Below are 20,708 nucleotides of genomic sequence, written 5' to 3'. Positions count from 1 at the left end.
AGAAAGCAGGAATAGAAGGAACATACCTCAACATAATAAAAGCTATATATGACAAACCCACAGCAAACATTATCCTCAATAGAGAAAAACTGGAAGCATTTCCCCTGAAGTCAGGAACAAGACAAGGGTGCCCACTTTCACCGCTACTATTCAACATAGTTCTGGAAGTTTTGGCCGCAGGAATCAGAGCAGAAAAAGAAATAGAAGGAATCCAAATTGGAAAAGAAGAAGTAAAGCTCTCACTGTTTGCAGATGACATGATCCTCTACATAGAAAACCCTAAAGACTCCACCAGAAAATTACTAGAGCTAATCAATGAATATGGTAAAGTTGCAGGATATAAAATCAACACTCAGAAATCCCTTGCATTCCTATACACTAATAATGAGAAAGTAGAAAAAGAAATTAAGGAAAGAATTCCATTCACCATTGCAACGAAAAGAATAAAATACTTAAAAGAAACTAAAGACCTATGTATAGAAAACTATAAAACACTGATGAAAGAAATCAGAGGACACTAATAGATGGAGAAATATACCATGTTCATGGATTGAAAGAATCAATATAGTGAAAATGAGTATACTACCAAAGCAATTTACAAATTCAGTGCAATCCCTATCAAACTACCAGCGATATTTTTCACAGAATAGAACAAATAATTTCAAGATTTGTATGGAAATACAAAAAACCTCGAATAGCCAAAGCAATCTTGAGAAAGAAGAATGGAACTGGAGGAATCAACTTGCCTGACTTCAGACTCTAGTACAAAGCCACAGTCATCAAGACAGTATGGTACTGGCACAAAGACAGACATATAGATCATTGGAACAAAATAGAAAGCCCAGAGATAAATCCACACACCTATGGACACCTTATCTTTGACAAAGGAGGCAAGAATATACAATGGAGTAAAGACAATCTCTTTAACAAGTGGTGCTGGGAAAACTGGTCAACCACTTGTAAAAGAATGAAACTAGATCACTTTCTAACACCGCACACGAAAATAAACTCAAAATGGATTAAAGATCTAAATGTAAGACCAGAAACTATAAAACTCCTAGAGGAGAACATAGGCAAAACTCTCTCCAACATACATCACAGCAGGATCCTCTATGATCCACCTCCCAGAATTCTGGAAATAAAAGCAAAAATAAACAAAGGGATCTAATTAAAATTAAAAGCTTCTGCACAACAAAGGAAAATATAAGCAAGGTGAAAAGACAGCCTTCTGCATGGGAGAAAATAATAGCAAATGAAGCAACTGACAAACAACTAATCTCAAAAATATGCAAGCAACTTATGCAGCTCAATTCCAGAAAAATAAATGACCCAATCAAAAAATGGGCCAAAGAACTAAATAGACATTTCTCCAAAGAAGACATACAGATGGCTAACAAACACACGAAAAGATGCTCAATATCACTCATTATTAAAGAAGTGCAAATCAAAACCACAATGAGGTACCACTTCACACCAGTCAGAATGGCTGCGATCCAAAAATCTGCAAGCAATAAATGCTGGAGAGGGTGTGGAGAAAAGAGAACCCTCCTACACTGTTGGTGGGAATGCAAACTAGTACAGCCACTATGGAGAACAGTGTGGAGATTCCTTTAAAAATTGCAAATAGAACTGCCTTATGACCCAGCAATCCCACTGCTGGGCATACACACCGAGGAAACCAGAATTGAAAGAGACACATGTACCCCAATGTTAATCACAGCACTGTTTATAATAGCCAGGACATGGAAACAACCTAGATGTCCATCAGCAGATGAATGGATAAGAAAGCGGTGGTACATATACACATGGAGTATTACTCAGCTGTTAAAAAGAATTCATTTGAATCAGTTCTGATGGGATGGAGTGTTAGTATATATGGAATTTAGAAAGATGGCAATGATGACCCTGTATGCAAGACAGTAAAAAAGGCACAGATGTGTATAACAGACTTTTGGACTCAGAGGGAGAGGGAGAGGGTGGGATGATTTGGGAGAATTGCATTAAAACATGTATACTATCATGTAAGAATCGAATCGCCAGTCTATGTCCGATGCAGGATACAGCGTGCCTGGGGCTGGTGCATGGTGATGACCCAGAGAGATGATATGGGGAGGGAGGTGGGGGGGGGATTCACGTTTGGGAACACATGTACACCCGTGGTGGATTCATGTCAATGTATGGCAAAACCAATACAGTATTGTAAAGTAAAATAAAGTAAAAATAAAAATTAAAAAAATAATAATAATAAGGAGAGTCCTGGAGAGACACCACACCCTGGACCTCAGAGAGACAGAAGCAAATGGTGACAATCTCCTTCTAGGGAAAGAGGAAAATTGACAGTTATGGAGGATAGTCCTCAAGTTGGCTCATTGGTTACCAGGGAAACTAGCAGAGGATCAAACCTTTCATTGCCTCTTTGATAAACTATCATAGTGGAGATAGAGAATATGATAACAGAACAACCACTAACTGGGACCCCAGCGAAGCTTTTAGACATTTACTGATTAGAGTCTATGACTGAGAAGGAAGGTCAGCTGCATGAGTAGTGTGTAGGTGAGTCAGTGACTGGTTGTTCAGTTCAGTTCAGTCACTCAGTCATGTCCAACTCTTTGCGACCCCATGAACCACAACACACCAGGCCTCCCTGTCCATCCCCAACTCCCGGAGTTTACCCAAACTCATGTCCATTGAGTCGGTGATGCCATCCAACCATCTTATCCTCTGTTGTTTCCTTCTCCTCCTGCCCCCAATCTTTCCCAGCATCAGGGTTTTTTCAAATGAATCAGATTGTTGTATCAGGTGGCCAAAGTTTTGGAGTTTCAGCTTCAGCAAGTAGGGAATATACAGAGGACAAGAAAATAGTCATCTTGAGGGGAATGATCATACAGTTGTGTCCATCTGGGAATAAAGTCTGTGAAATTTCTTCCTGACTTTTCAATCTCTGTAGCAGATTGCATAGGATTGAACATCAAATTTAAGCTTATTCATTGTTGTTATTGTTTAGTCACTAACTTGTCGCTAACTCTGTGACCCCGTGGACTACAGCATTCTGACCTTCCCTATCCTTTACTAACTCCTGGAGTTTGCTCAAACTCATGTCCATTGAGTTGGTGTTGTCATCCAACCATCTTATCCTCTGTCACCCCCTTCTCCTCATGCCTTCAATCTTTCCCCAAATCACAGTCTTTTCCAATGAGTTAGCTCTTCACATCAGGTGGCCAAAGTATTGGAGCTTCAGCCTTAGCATCATGCCTACTTAGGTTTGATTTCCTTTAGAATTGACTGGTTTGATCTCCTTGCCGTCCAAGGGACTCTCGGGAGTCTTTTCCAGCACCATAATTTGAAAGCACACATTCTTCAATGCTCAGCCTTCTTTATGATCAACTCTCACATCCATACATGACTCCTGGAAAAACCATAGGTTAGACTATACAGATTTTTGTCAGCACAGTGATGTCTCAGCTTTTTAATACTCTTAGCTTTTCTCAGTAGCGGCAATTGCCGTTTAATTTTGTGGCTGCAGTCACTGTCCACAATGATTTTGGAGTGCAAGAAAATCAAATCTGTCACTGCTTCCACTTTTTCCCTTTCTTTTTGCTATGAAGTGATGGGACTAGATGCCATGATCCTAACTTTTTGAAAGTTGTTTTAATCCAGCTCTTTCACTCTCTTTCGCCCTCATCAAGAAGCTCTGTAGTTCTTTGTTTTCTGCCATTAAACTGTATCATCTACTTATCTGAGGTTGTTAATATTTCATTAATGAAGCTATATAATGTCTCTTCTACCTTTGTGAAGAGGTTTTTTCTGAGTTGGTAGGAGATTTTGTTTTTAATTTCCCAGCAATAATCTACATATTTTAAATTATAAGAGGAAGATGATGGTTTCCTCTCACTTTGGCACCTAACCATGTTTACATAGAGATTTGTCATTAAGTCCATGGCAAAAATTAATCTACTTTTGAAATTAATGCATTGCCTTATGTGATAAGGATTGCTAACAAAGTTATAAGATTTTTGGTAGAATAAAATTTTAGGAAACATACACACTGACTTTTAAAGAATCTTACCAGTTGTTCTTTATGTGTATCATCTGATAGCATCTCAAAGATAAGAAGGAAAGTGGCCATTTCTGCAGGTATAGTATTTTTTTTAATTAGCTAACATGTCATGCAAGTAATGGAGTACCCCAGAAGTAACAATGAAAGTGAATGTCATTATCTCAGATATCTAATTAAAGTGACCACACTTCTGAACTTGCCAGGCTTAATTAGTTAGAAAATGTACATTTTCAACCAGCTGGGTCAGTTTTAAAGACAAAATATCATTGCATTAGGCCCCTATGACCTATGCAAATGCTTTTGAAAATATCTGGTAGGAGTAAAATTGGATAAATTCTGTGGATTTTATTATGGATGAGTGGCAGAATAACACACCTGGAATTTGTCACAATGAGGGTAAAAATGTGTAAGATTTGATTAAACAGATGAATGATGTAATTTTTATCTTCATTTTTTTGCTTTATCATAACAATACTTTATATTTGCTATGTATTTTATACACAATGCATTCTCCTTGAGGTGAAATCCATTAACCCACTCCAGTTTTCTTGCCTGAGAAATCTCATGTAGAGAAGAGCCTGGTTACAGCCTAGGCTACAGTCTACTGGGTCTTACAGAGTCAGACAGGAATGAGCAAGTAAACAACAACAGCAACACTCTTCTCCTAGCAGTGTAAAGTAGAAAATCACTATCTTATGCTCAGTCTTCTAGTCGTGGGAGAGTCTTTATGACCCTATGGACTGTAGCCCACCAGGCTCCTCTGTTCGTGGAATTTTCTAGGCAAGAATACCAGAGTGGGTTGCCATTATCTTCTAGTAAAGTACAAAATAGGGATGTAAATGAGAAACCAAGGAAAAGAAAGGAAGTAGGGAAATATAAAAACACACATATTTAAAGGACTGTCAAGTTAAGGGATATAAGTTGTTGGTGTAGGGATACTGATGTGCAATTTATTCAACCATAGGAAACTTATATAAGTATGAACAGTGACCACCAGATAATTTTTTTTAATTGCACAGGATTTTTTTCTTAGCTTTGGTTAAAGAAGAAGAGGGAATAAAAATTATTTTGGTCATATAATGTTGATTGAACATAACAAAAAGCAGGTATGGCAGAGAATTCACCAAGTCATTCTCCTCTTGGGAGTGCAGAAAAATCACATTCCCAAGCTTCCCTTGAAGTCTGTTTGAAAGTTATGCACCTAGGTTCTGGCAAACTAAAGATGCACCACTTCTGGTTCCTCTTCCCTTTCCGTGGTTCCTTGGAAAGACTGTGTTTGATGGCACAGCTATAAGAAGGAGGAGTCACAGAATCATCATTAAAGAGAGAGTATCTGTGGAAACAACGATGTGATCAATAAATAAAACTTTATTTTACTTTATTTTTTTATTTATCAATAAATAAAACTGGGACTTGGAAACATTATTATGAGGAAGTCTAGTTTACTCTGATTAAGAAATGAATTGATACAGAGGTGAGATGCTATACTATTGAAAACATAACCTATATCTAAAAGCATCACTTCTCATGTTCAAGCAGCAGGGTAACAACAGGGCAACAAAGCAACAGATGTAAGAGACGCAAAGTATAAAATTCACCTGTTGTAAATTTAAAGGCAGATTTCATGTTTGGGAGATTTAGAGAAAGAGGGAAGATGATAATATTTGTTTGAAGCCATTGGCAGAGTTTTCAAAGATATGGGAAGATACTGGCAGATTTTTTAAAGATAATGATAACCCTGTATGTGAGACAGCAAAAGAGGCACAGATATATACAACAGTCTTATGGACTCTGTGGGAGAGGGCGAGGGTGGAATGATTTGGGAGAATGGCATTGAAACATGTATAATATCATATATGGAATGAATCACCAGTCCAGGTTCAATGCGTGATACAGGATGCTCAGGGTTGGTCCACTGGGATGACCCAGAGGGATGGTATGGGGAGGGAAGTGGGAGGGGGGGTTCAGGATGGGGAACACATGTACACCTGTGGTAGATTCATGTTGATGTATGGCAAAAGCAATACAATATTGTAAAGTGATTAGCCTCCAATTAAAATAAATAAATTTATATTTTAAAATAAACAAATAAAAAAGAAAAATATATATATCATCAAATCTATTACAGGGATAAGAGATAGTCCAGAAATTCAAGGCTTTCCAAGAATGAAGAATTTTCTGAAATAGAATTTTATAGAAGTTTTGCAGGAAAGGGGCTAATAAAATAATCTTGGTTTAGTAAAGTAACCCAGGGAAAATACCATTTTTAATGGTCAGCCTATCAGTTATTTTTTCAGATAACTGCTTGTCTGTTTTTTTTTTAATATCTCATAAGTGAATGAGCAAATCATGAGTCCAGAAAGCAGGGAAGTAAAATACACTTGGCAGCTATGTCCACAAAATATTAACAATTTCAGGTGACAAAAACAAATGGAACAGAAGTGTATTAAGTTTTTGCAGGTTTATCAAGAAAGCCATTAGCTAATCCAGAAAAGACCCTAAATCATCAAGATTTTTAGAGCCTTGGACCCCTACCTTCTTTTAAGAGAGGAAAGGATCATTATAAACCCCTCAAGGAATAGATGGTCTCCGTTCACCAGTTCAAATATGGCCAAGGAGAGGAATGAACAAGGAGTTCTCAGAGGTCAGAGCCAGAGTTCAAAAAGAACTGTGGTTGAGAGGCTCCTTCCAGGGAACAGAATAAGTGTTCAATCAATGTAATTTTTTCATCCCTGCAGTGTGTATGACTGTTGTTGCTCAATCTCATAGTCATGTCCAACTCTTTGTGACCCTATAGACTGTTGCCCGCCAGGCCCTCTGTCCATGAGATCCTCCAGGTGGGAATACTGAAGTGGATTGCCACACCCACCTCAAGGGGATCTTCCCAACCCAGGAAATGAACCCATGTTTCTTCTGTCTCCTGCATTGGCAGGTAGGTTCTTTAGCATTAGCACCACCTGGAAAGCCAGGTGAGCCTGGGAAATTTATTACAATCTCTTCCAAGGGGGATTTATATCATTGCTTGCCAGTGGATACTGTATGCCTCCCATTCTTTGCCTTTTTTAAAGGGAGTGATTACTCTATGTACCTGATGCCTGCTCCATCACTGCCTTCTGGGTGTTTGTCCTGGAAAGGGAAGATAATTTGCATTTTACAGTTGTAGGTCTTCAGACTTTAAGGGAGTCACATCTGCATCTGATGGCACCTAGAGATATGGACTCTGAGCAGTAATCACTGACCAGATGGAACTTTATATCGCTTTCTCAGGAAACAGTGAAAGTGCTGCATATGTGAAAGTAAGATAAAATGATCTCATAACCAAAATGCACTGTCAAAGATAATATGATATATTCATATCACTATCTTCATGGGCACACAAAAATCTTTCAAATCTTTCTTGCAGTTAGGTCAGAGATCATATGATAAAATTTTGGCTGGTAGTATACAGGCATAAATAATATAAAACACTTTCAGATTAGGTCAGTTGTACAACATCCCCCTGCCTCATTTTCCCTTCAGCGGAGAGTTCAGATCTGAGTGTTCCAGATCTACATCTGCACAATGGAATGGCCTGATTCCCAAGTCACCAAAGAAGAGGAACTAGATTGCAGTGATATAATAGGAAGCAAAGACATACTGTGCTAATCCACTGGTATTTTGCAATCTATTTGTCATAATAAGAAAGCTACTCTATCCTCTCTAATGAAATTATATAACATACTGATAAAAATGCCAAATAAACAAAAAGACATCAAGTCCTAATGAGATGACTGAAATAAAAGAAAAATGTCCACAAAGTTTCATATAATAGTCTGTCACATCTGCCCTTTGTTTTTCCCTGTCGGTTTTTTGTGATGATTGAGAAGAGAGGAGCAGTTTCTGGTTACATGTTGGCAATGGGAGGGTGTAAATATCAGATTTATATCTAGCATTGGCGAAGGCTCAGGAGTGTATCCTGAATTGAAGGTTTATCCAGTGTCCTTTTATAGAAAAGAATAAATCTTTGCACAGTACTTTCAGTTCAATAACTGAAAAAATGTAGAGTAAATCGAACAATTGAAATTAACAGCAGTCCAGCTGAGCCCTACTTTCCAAGACCATTGGAAAACAGAAAACTAGACACCAGTAGCTCTCCCAAAAATGAGGAACTGATGGTAAGGGACATAGTGGACCAACATGAGTGGGGTGCAAAATGAGAAGGACACAAAGGAAATGTAGAACTCATGGCCAAAGATGAAAAAACAGGAAAAATATATCAAAGTAGTAATCCAAGGGAAAAAGAAAGCCAGAGTAAAATAAGATAATAACAATAATACCAAATATATAGCTCAAAGAAATAATTTTAGTGATATACATTCATTTATATAGAGAAAAATATATTCCATATATACATGCAGAATGAAGTAAATGAATGGGAAAAAAAGGCCAGAAAAATGAGTATAAGAAATGAGAGAGAACATTAATTTTATATAACATTAATTTAAGGGGGAAAATTCGATGATAAAAAATGTAAACTTTCAAACGATGTATAAAATATTCTATACTGCAGATGTAACTGACAAGAATGTTTATATACTAAATAAGTTTAATAATAGAAAAATACATAAGGCAAATCAAAATGTGAAAATAAGAGACAAAAGACACAAAACAAAGACAAGACTCAGTAAATTATCTGTTTCTATATTTGAACACTAAAATAAAATATGGAAGGAGGAAAATATATATGCATACATATGTATGTGTGTATATATGTTTCTGCTGCTACTGCTGCTAAGTCACTTCAGTCGTGTCCTACTCTGTGCGACCCCAGAGATGGCAGCCCACTAGGCTCCCCTGTCCCTGGGATTCTCCAGGCAAGAACACTGGAGTGGATTGCCATTTCCTTCTCCAATGCATGAAAGTGAAAGAGAAGTCACTCAGTCGTGTCTGACCCTCAGCGACCCCATGGACTGCAGCCTTCCAGGCTCCTCTGTCCATGGGATTTTCCAGCAAGAGTACTGGAGTGGGGTGCCATTGCCTTTCTAACCAAATACAAATATTTTAAATTGTGTCGTAATTGATATATATGTATTTTCACTAGTATATATAATTTTTAAAAATTTGGAATATAGTTAAAGGAGTAATTTTAAAAAAGACTTATACTGCTGTGTGTTCTGTGTGCGAAGTCACTTCAGTCATGTCTGAATGTTTGCAAACACATGGACTGTAGCCTGCCAGGCTCCTCAATCCAGTGGGATTTCCCAGGCATAAATTCCCATGCCCTTCTCCAGAGGATCATTCCAACCCAGGGATTGAATCTGAGTCTTCTGTGACTTCCGTATTACAGGTGGAGTTTTTACCGTTGAGCCACTGGGGAAGCCCCTTATAGCTCTATAAGCGCTTATAAAAATATAAAATAATGTAAGCATATAATAGATATTGTGTGCTCACATATATAATACATATAATACATATCACACACATATTTGTATATAAGATATACAGATGTGCATGTATACTCCCATAAGTCATGTAATTAGTGGAAAATTTTCCAGTGTTCTGCTGTCATGCCACATATACTCCCATAATCTGATTGAGTCACATGAAACTAAACAATGTTGAGCATTTTATTTTTTCACACATAATTTTGCCTCTAAAATTCTTTCAGTGACTATTTTTTCTCATGAAATCATTATTTTATGCTTTCATTTAATGAAATACTGTTCACAATTTTCTCAGTTTTATTTTATTTGGAAGTATTTTATTTCATTAACAATGTTAAATGACAGTTTTTTTCCCTGGGTATGCATTTTCTCACAATTATTTTAAGATATCATTTTATTAGTTTCTGGTTTCCATTTTTTTCTCTTAAAAAATTGTTGTTTAGTCTTATGATTCCTCCTTTTTAGATGCTCATTTGCTTCTCTGGAACTAATATTAAATTGTAATTTCTAGCGTTTTGCAGTTTCTTTATGAGCTTTAGATTTGTTTTCCACTTGGACTATACTGTGATCCTTTAATATATGGATTTATGTCTTCATTCAACTTTGGATATTTGTCACAAGTTTTCAAATTTTTCTTCTCCTTCATTATTTCTATGGGCTTTATATAATTAGGCAGATTAGGGCTTTCTATCATCCTTAGATCTTAAATCTCTTACATATTTTCTGGGTGACTCTGCTGATCTCTAGCTGAATCAATAGCTTGCGTTTTAGATTTCCTACTCAATGCTGATGGAAATATTTATACAGTGTGTTGAAATAAAGTCTAAGATGTCCCATGCCAAAAAAAAGAAAAGGAAATTTCTCTTCTGCTCATGACTGAATTATGCTGTAAGGTCTTTATATCCCTGGCAACTTTGGTCTCATCCATGTTAACCCTGAAAGAAAACCTTCAATAAGGAGTTTCAGTGGTTTGCAGTAGGACAGAATGCGCGCGTACAGAAAAAGCCATGCAAAGAAAAATAAAAATGTGGAGACAGTTCTGTACACGTAATTATGAACAGAGTTACTCTAAATAAATGAAGCTTCAGAAGTAGGCAGAATACAATTTTACCATATAGTGTCTACAGGGAACAATATGAAAATGAAATAATTCTGGGATATAGCAGGTAAAATGATAACATACAATTAGAAAAGGCAATTTCAATCCAAAGAAATCATACCATAATTTACTAAGAACATAATAAGTAGTTTGACAATTCCAAAATTAACTTAATAATAATTTCAAATAATGATATAATTGTCTTGAAACTCTTTGTGCCAAAAAAGTGTATTATACAGAGAAAGAATTGTTGAAAATTGTGAAAACAAATTTTTATATACAAAATAAAGATTGACTAGTTTGCCTTGATAAATTAAGCAAACAAAAATAAGTATGGATATAAAATAGAGTGCAATACTGGCAAAACACATCATACTTGTGATAATTCCATGATGATATATGTATACATTGGCAGGTTTCTTCATATTTTATATTAATTTTTGAATCACCACATTTTACCTATTTTAGTTTTCACCGATGACTATTTGGGCTAGTGATAAAACAGCTAACATAGTTTCCATTAAAAAAAAATCATAATTCTTGATTCGCTCTTATCTATGTGACCACTATCATATGAAAAGTTCGTGAATATGATTATTTATCATCTAATTATATTACTACTACATGAATTGGTTTTCTGCTCCTTGTTTTTATATCCTTGCAATAAATCTCATTTAGTAAGTATGAATTATTCTTTTAATTCACAGTTTGACATTTTAATCCAGTTAAAAAATTGATTTTGAAACTATTTCTGTTCAAAAGGAAAGTTGAGGACCCTGAATTTTTCTTCTGATTTCTCTCTCTCCCTGTGATTTCAGTTTTCTGCCATGAATGTACAATGTTATCAAATAGGGTTTTTTTTTTTTTTTAGTTTTTCTTTTTACTTTTTGTCTTGGATATCTCACACCATACAAGTGTGGGAATTTCCTAGTCTTGAATTTCTTTGTTTCATCCTCTGTGATGCTAAACTCTTTGCTTAATGCAATGCTCACATTATCTTGCTCTTTACAGTTAATGTCCTAAAAATTAATATGGGCTCCAGGTGGGCACATTTGGATAGTTTGATCTTGGATTCTCCTGTGTCCATACCTCTCATACCACTTTCAGTTTCCCTTCGATCTTTTCTGATCCTAACACATAAGAAAATTCTCCAAACTTCAAACAGGAATGGGTCAGCTTCTATATTTTGCATCAAGCTTGTCTACACCTTGTCAACCTGTTATGTCAAGGCCTGTTTTGGTTTTAGTTCCCATATTCATGATTATACCAGTGGTTTTTGCAGGTGTCAGTATTTTGATTTCAGATAGAAAGATGAAATCTTCAAAGCATTCATTTGAAAAAATTGGAATAGCAACAGATAAACTTTTAATGCGATTAGAAATCACCCATGAGCAGTAGCCACAAACTATGAAGAAACACTCATTCAGTTCAGTCGCTCAATCGTGTCCGACTCTGCAACCTCATGAGCATAGCATGCCAGGCCTCCCTGTCCGTCACCAACTCCCAGAGTTCACCCAAATTCATGTCCATTGAGTTGGTAATGCAATCCAGCCATATCATCCTCTGTTGTCCCCTTCTCCTCCTGCCCTCAATCTTTCCCAGCATCAGGGTCTTTTCCAATGAGTCAGCTCTTCCCATCAGGTGGCCAAAGTATTGGAGTTTCAGCTTCAACATCAGTTCAGTTCAGTTCAGTTCAGTCCCTCAGTTGTGTCCGACTCTTTGCGACCCCATGAATCGCAGCACGCCAGGCCTCCCTGTCCATCACCAACTCCCGGAGTTCACCCAGACTCACATCCATCGAGTCCGTGATGCCATCCAGCAATCTCATCCTGGGTCTACCCCTTCCCTTCCTCACCCCAATCCCTCCCAGAATCAGAGTCTTTTCCAATGAGTCAACTCTTCACATGAGGTGGCCAAAGTACTGGAGCTTCAGCTTTAGCATCATTCCTTCTAAAGAAATCCCAGGTTTGATCTCCTTCAGAATGGACTGGTTGGATCTCCTTGCAGTCCAAGGGACTCTCGAGAGTCTTCTCCAACACCACACTTCAAAGGCATCAATTCTTCAGTGCTCAGCCTTCTTCACAGTCCAACTCTCACATCCATACATGACCGCAGGAAAAACCATAGCCTTGACTAGATGGACCTTAGTCGGCAAAGTAATGTTTCTGCTTTTGAATATGCTATCTAGGTTGGTCATAACTTTTCTTCCAAGGAGTAAGCGTCTTTTAATTTCATGGCAGCAGTCACCGTCCGCAGTGATTTTGGAGCCCAAAAAAATAAAGTCTGACACTGTTTCCATTGTTTCCCCATCTATTTCCCATGAAGTGATGGGACCAGATGCCATGATCTTCGCTTTCTGAATGTTGAGCTTTAAGCCAACTTTTTCACTCTCCTCTTTCACTTTCAAGAGGCTTTTTAGCTCCTCTTCACTTTCTGCCATAAGGGTGGTGTCATCTTGATTCCAGCTTGTGTTTCTTCCAGTTCAGCGTTTCTCATGATGTACTCAACATCAGTCCTGCCAATGAACACCCAGGACTGATCTCCTTCAGAATGGACTGGTTGGATCTTCTTGCAGTCCAAGGGACTCTTGAGAGTCTTTTCCAACACCACAGTTCAAAAGCATCAATTCTTCGGCATTCAGCTTTCTTCACAGTCCAACTCTCACACCCATACATGACCACTGGAAAAACCATAGCCTTGACTAGACGGACCTTTGTTGACAAAGTAATATCTCTGCTTTTTAATATGCTGTCTAGGTTGGTGATAACTTTCCTTTCAAGGAGTGTCTTTTAATTTCATGGCTACAATCACCATCTGCAGTGATTTTGTAGCCCAAAAACAGAAAGTCAGCCATTGTTTCCACTGATTCCCCATCTATTTTCCATGAAGTATTGGGATCAGATGCCATGATCTTAGTTCCCTGAATGTTGAAAATAAGTCAAAATTTTCACTCTCCTCTTTCACTTTCAATAAGAGGTTCTTTAGTTCTTCACTTTCTGCCATAAGTGTGGTGTCATCTGCATATCTGAGGTTATCAATATTTCTCCTGGGAATCTTGATTCCGGCTTGTGCTTCCTCCAGCCCAGCGTTTCTCATGATGTACTCTGCATATAAGTTAAATACTCAGGGTGACAATATACAGCCTTGAGGTACTCCTTTTCCTATTTGGAACCAGTCTGTTGTTCCATGTCCAGTTCTAACTGTTGCTTCCTTACCTGTATACAGGTTTCTCAAGAGGCAGGTCAGTTGGTCTGGTATGCCCATCTCTTTCAGAATTTTCCATAGTTTACTGTGATCCACATAGTTAAAGGCTTTGGCATAGTCAATAAAGCAGCAATAGATGTTTTTCTGGAACTCTCTTGCTTTTTTGATGATAGAGCAAATGTTGGCAATTTGATCTCTGTTTCCTCTTCTTTTCTAAAACCAGCTTGAATATCTGGGGCTGCGTGATGCAGGAGAGGCTGAGAGGAGCTGCCACACGTCCAAGGTAAGAGAAACCCAAGTAAGATGGTAGGCACTGAGAGAGGGCATCAGAGGGCAGACAGACTGAAACCACAGTTACAGACAACTAGCCAATCTGATCACATGGACCACAGCCTTGTCTTACTCAATGAAACTAAACCATGCCATGTGGGGCCACCCAAGACAGAAGGGTTATGGTGGAGGAGTCTGACAGAATGTGGCCCACTCAAGAAGGGAATGGCAAACTACTTCAATATTCTTGCCTTGAGAACCCCATGAGCAGTATGAAAAGCCAGAAAGATAGGACACTGAAAGATAAACTCCCCAGGTCAGTAGGTGCTTAATATGCTACTGGAGACCAGTGAAGAAATAACTCCAGAAAGAATGAAGGGATCGAGCCAAAGCAAAACCAACATCCAGCTGTGGATGTGACTGGTGATAGAAGCAAGGTCTGATGCTGCAAAGAGCAATATTGCATAGGAACCTGGGATGTTAGGTCCATGAATCAAGACAAATTGGAAGTGATCAAACAGGAGATGACAAGAGTGAACATTCTAGGAATCAGTGAACTAAAATGGACTGGAATGGGCGAATTTAACTCAGATGACCATTATATCTACTACTGTGGGCCGGAATCCATTAGAAGAAATTGAGTAGCCATCATAGTCAACAAACACTCACTAGTATAGTCAATATTGTACCAAAACAATGCATGAATCCAGGTTGCTACAAATTTTTTGTAATGCAGATTTCCTGAAAATAGAATAATGTTTCATGAGAGGTAAAGTCAAGAAGTCTTCCTTAATATGGCCAGATGTGTGTCTATTGAAGAATTTTGTGAAGGGTGGCAACATCGATGAAAAAAACAATTTTTTTTTTTTTGGCAAAAAAAAAGAATACAGGATGCAGAGATTATGGCCTATCCTTCTGCCACTAGCTTGTTTAATTAGCTGAACCAATGGTACTGTGCAATAAATCCACAAAAACATTCTAAAATATACATTTGCAGTAAAAAAAAGAAGGCTTTTTTTACTCACAACATTGCCTAGAGTGTATAGACTGGTTTAGATATAGAGGTGGTGTGTTCAAGTTTTCATCCATAACCTAATCCCCAGAGTGATCACTAGAAAATGGTCAACATAGATCTTAAGTAAATTCATTGTATTAAAATATAATAGTAAGTAAGAAAAGTTCATTGGAGAAGGCAATGGCACCCCACTCCAGTATTCTTGCCTGGAAAATCCCATGGACGGAGGAGCCTTGAAGGCTGCAGTCCATGGAGTCGCTGAGGGTCAGACAGGACTGAGCGACTTCACTTTCACTTTTCATTTTCATGCATTGGAGAAGGAAATGGGAACCCACTCCAGTGTTCTTGCCTGGAGAATCCCAGGTACAAGGGAGCCTGGTGGGTTGCTGTCTCTGGGGTCACACAGAGTCAGACATGACTAAAGCGACTTAGCAGCAGTAGCAGCAAGAAAAGTTAATAACATAGATGCATGTGTGCATGTCCAACTCTTTGTTACCCTATGGACTGTAGCCCGCCACGCTCTTCTGTCCATGGAATTTTTCTTGCAAGAATACTATAGAAGACTGTCATTTCCTTCTCCATCAGATATTTCTGACCCAGGGATCGAATCTGTATCTCCTTTGTCCCTTGCACTGACAGGCAAATTCTTTACCACTGTGCCATCTGGGAAGCCCCAATAATATCTCATGGTTAATATGAAAACTGACACACTGTCTGCAAGCGATCAATGAAATAATGTTTGAGATTATTAGCCACGGTATAAAACATGATCTTTAAAATAGCATTCAAATTTTGAAGTTGCAACTGGAGGAAAGAAATAGAAGAGAAATTGCAGGGACAAAAGCTCCAAAGAAAAGCAGCATATTTCATAGGGAAGGACAAAAATAAAAATATGAGTAACATAAAATATTAGTAAGGTGAACTTCATTGACACATATTAAAGAAAAAAATCACTAAGAAGACAAAATAATGAATCTCAGATATACAAAATATGAGACTTGGATGAAAAGATTAAAATCAATGTCTGGAGTACCAATAGGGTAGAATAGGTTCTTAACTGTCTTCCTTAGACTTAAGGAATATGTGAAGTATTCAATTAATGGCTGTCCGTATAATGTAAGACTTTAAAGAGATTTTCCCAAGGCATTAAGAAATATTATACTTAATATCCTATAAAATGGAGCTTTTCATATATTAGATTTCAGATGTTAAGCTCTCTTTATCTCTATTCTTCAGGCTAACTTACTCTTTCTTTCAATTAGCCTAATGACAGTTGAATTCCAGGCTCCTTCTTCAGAATAGGTAGCATATATTTCATGAATTTGCTCTAGGCATTATTGTTACAATGGGCTGATTCAAGCAGAACATAAATATTTTAGGGATAGTTTTGTAAAGCCACTGAGTAGATGGGTTTATCATCTCTTTAACTCAATATTATACAACTATCAGTGTCATATCTCACACCTAAGTCATGGAAAACTGGAATCTCCCATCTCTTCAGTTACCTGTGGCTACTAAGGTATATCTTATGAATCTGAAACTTTGTTTTACTAGATTATATTCCAGATCATTTTCAGGACATGTTTTAACCTAAAATTATCATTAAAGTTAATCAAGAAAAATACCATAAAATTAATTAGTTATATCAACTCCATTTCTTCCTCTATCATGGCCAGTAGCAAGGTAATATAAACATCATTCATATTCATTGTGTTTGCTAATATTCTGGCTCCATTTTTATCTGATTTCTCTAAATCCACAGCTTTTCTCTTCTTTTTCTTCCTTACCTGAATATATTCTGAGTATATATTTTGCATAACTATACATATTGTGAAGTACTAAGTGCATAAATACAATGTTAAAACAGTTTCATTATACTAATTCATGTTTATGATTTGAGCTATGGCTAGGTGGTAGAGTGGGGACATATTTATAAATAGGATATAATTTCTGTTACCTGAACTCACAATGTATTGTCAAAGAGAAACTGATAATAAACTTGCACTATAAATTATGCTATCATTAAAATGTCCATTGTGGAGGAGGCAGTCCAAAGATGGCAGAGGAATAAGATGGGGAGACCACTTTCTCCCCCACAAATTCATCAAAAGAACATTTAAACGCTGAGTAAATTCAACAAAACAACTTCTGAACGCTGGCAGAGGACATGAGGCACCCAGAAAAGCAGCCCATTGTCTTCGAAAGGAGGAAGGAAAAGAAAGACAAAAAGAGAGACAAAAGAGATAGGGATGGAGCTCCATCCTGGGAAGGGAGTCTTAAAAAGAGAGAAGTTTCCAAACACCAGGAAACACTCTCACTGCCAAGTCTGTGGCAAGCCTTGGAACAACAGAGGGCAACATAACTGGGGGGAAAAATAAATAAATAATTAAACCCCACAGATTACGTGCCCAACGGTAACTCCCCCAGTAGAGAAGCAGTGCAGATGCCTGCACCCAGCACCAGCAAGTGGGGGCTGGGCAGGGAGAGGTGTGCATTGCTTAGAGTAAGGACCAGTCCGAATGCCCCAAGGGCAATCTGAGGGAACTAACTTGGGCTAGCAAACCTGACCGTGGGATAGCTACCCTGCTAAAGGCCCTAACCTAAGACACCTCCAGGCCCGCTCAAAGAACAAAGGACTGACTAGACCTATGTGAAAAGCCCTAACCTAAAACACTGTCAGGCCTACTCACAGAACAAAGTACTGAACAGAGCTAGCCAGCTGCAGACCATCCCCCTCCAGTGAAAGGCAGCCAGAGCCAGAAGGGGGCAATTGCGGCCCCAGAGAGGCATTATCTACCAAACTGCAAGCAGGCTTCTTTGCTAACTAAGACTTCTCGGGATTCTGGACGGTCAACATCCCCCTGAGAAGGTGTGCCAGTTGTACACCCAGAAAACTGAGTGGCAGGAATGGGGGCGGTGATACATCGCAGCGACTGCACTCTCCAGACACCTGATCACCTGAGCTGCTCGGCCCTGGGAAGGGCAAAAAACGCAAGCCCAACCAAGTCTGTGCCTCTGAGGACTACCTGAAACTGAACCTGAACCTGAGCAGCTTAGACCTGGGAGGTGCATGCAGCCCAGAGCCGGCCTTGGAGTGTTCCTGGCAGAGCAACCTAGAGCCAGAGCAGTGTGGGCAGGGAGGGCACACAGGCTATGAGTAGGGGCAGGCCCAGTGAGGCTGAGACACTGCGAGCACAGGCCAGTGTTATTTGTTTGCAGCGTCCCTCCCTCCCCACAGCGCGACTGGACAAGTGAGCCTAAAAAAGTGTCCACCACCGCCGCCTTGTGTCACAGTGGAAATTAGACACTGAAGAAATCAGCAAACAGAAGACGCTAAAATAGAGGGAATCGCCTTGGAAGTGACGGGTACAATAGATTAAAACTCTGTAGTCAGTACTGACTACATAGGAAGGGGCCTATAGATCTTGAGAAATATAAGCTGGACCAAGGAACTATCTGAAAATGAACTGACCGATACTGCCCACAACACCACCAGAGAAAGTCCTAGATATATTTGTACTATCATTATTTTTTTAATTTTTCAAAATTTTAAGTCCTCTATTACTTCTTTAATTTTCATTTTTATAACCTACTATTACTTTGCAAAAAAAGAGAAAGACCCTATTTTTTAAAGCAAACTTCATATTATATATATTTTAATTTTTGTGACTTTGTATTTTTTTCCTTTCTTTAATATTGTATTTTTGAAAATCCAACATTTACTCTAGATTTTTAATCTTTGCTTTTTGGTATTTGTTGTCAATTTTGTACCTTTAAGAACCCAATCTTCAGTACCCATTTTTACTTGGGAGCGAGATTACTGGGTTGACTGCTGTCTTCCACTTTGGACTCTCTTTTTCTCCACCAGGTCGCCTCTATCTCCTCCCTTCCCCTTCTCTTCTCTACCCAACTCTGTGAATCTCTTTGTGTGTTCCAGACGGTGGAGAACACTTAGGGAACTGATTACTGGCTGGATCTGTCTCTCTCCTTTTGGTTCCCCCCTTTATTCTTCTGGCCACCTCTGTCTCCTTCCTCCCTCTTCTCTTCTCTGTATAACTCCGTGAACATCTCTGAGCAGTCCAGACTGTGGAGCACACATAAGGAAGTGATTACTGGTTAGCTTGCTCTCTCCTGTTTTGATTTGACCTCATCTCATTCGGGTCACCTCTAACTCCCTCCTCCCTCTTCTCTTCTCCATATAACTCTGTGAACCTCTGGGTGTCCCTCACTGTGGAGAAACTTTTCATCTTTAACCTAGATGTTTTATCATTGGTGCTGTATAGATGGAGAAGTCTTGAGGCTACTGTAAAACTAAAACTGAAAACCAGAAGCAGGAGGCTTAAGTCCAAATCCTGAGAACACCAGAGAACTCCTGAGTCCAAGGAACATTAATCGACAGAAGCTCATCAAATGCCTCCATACTTACACTGAAACCAAGCACCTCCCAAGGGCCAACAAGTTCCAGAGAAAGACATATGCAAATTCTCCAGCAACACAGAAACATAGCCCTGAGATTCTATACAACAGGCTGCCCAAAGTCACTCCAAACCCATTGACATCTCATAACTCATTACTGGACACTTCATTGCACTCCAGAGAGAAGAAATCCAGCTGCATCCAACAGAACATCGACACAAGCTTTCCTAACAAGGAAACCTTGACAAGACACCTGCACAGCCCCACCCACAGCAAGGAAACTCCACAATAAAGAGAACTCTACAAACTGCCAGAATACAGAATGGCCACCCCAAACAGAGCAATATAAACAAGATGAAAAGACAGAGCCAAGGAACAGGAATAAATGCCCACCAAACCAAACAAAAGAGGAAGAGATAGGGAATATACCTGATAAAGAATTCCAAATAATGATAGTGAAAATGATCCAAAACCTTGAAATCAAAATGGAATCACAGATAAATAGCCTGGAGACAAGAACTGAGAAGATGCAAGAAAGGTTTAACGAGGACCTAGAAGAAATAAGAAAGAGTCAATATATAACGAATAATGCAATAAATGAGATAAAAAAAAAACACTCTGGAGGGAACAAATAGTAGAATAATGAAGGCAGAAGATAGGATTAGTGAAGTAGGAGATAGAATGGTAGAAATAAATGAATCAGAGAGTAAAAAAAAAAAAAACGAATTAAAAGAAATGAGGACAATCTCAGAGACCTCTGGGACAATGTTAAACACCCCAACATTAGAATCATAGGAGTCCCAAAAGAAGACAAAAAGGAAGACCGTGAGAAAATACTTGAGAAGATAATAGTTGAAAACTTCCCTAAAATGAGGAATAATCACCCAAGTCCAAGAAACCCAGAGATTCCCAAACAGGATAAACCCAAAGTGAAACACCCCAAGACACATATTAATCAAATTAACAAAGATCAAACACAAAGAACACATATTAAAAGCAGCAAGAAAAAAAAATAACACACAAGGGAATTCCCATAAGGATAACAGCTGATCTTTCAATAGAAACTCTTCAGTCCATGAGGGAATGGCAAGACATACTTAAAGTGATGAAAGAAAATAACCTACAGCCAAGATTACTGTACCCAGCAAGGATCTCATTCAAATATGAAGGAGAAATTAAAATCTTTACAGACAAGCAAAAGTTCAGACAACTCAGCACCACCAA

The sequence above is a fragment of the Ovis canadensis genome, chromosome 16, assembly GCF_042477335.2.
Source record: "Ovis canadensis isolate MfBH-ARS-UI-01 breed Bighorn chromosome 16, ARS-UI_OviCan_v2, whole genome shotgun sequence".
Classification (NCBI taxonomy): domain Eukaryota; kingdom Metazoa; phylum Chordata; class Mammalia; order Artiodactyla; family Bovidae; genus Ovis; species Ovis canadensis.
This window is presented reverse-complemented; position numbering follows the sequence as displayed.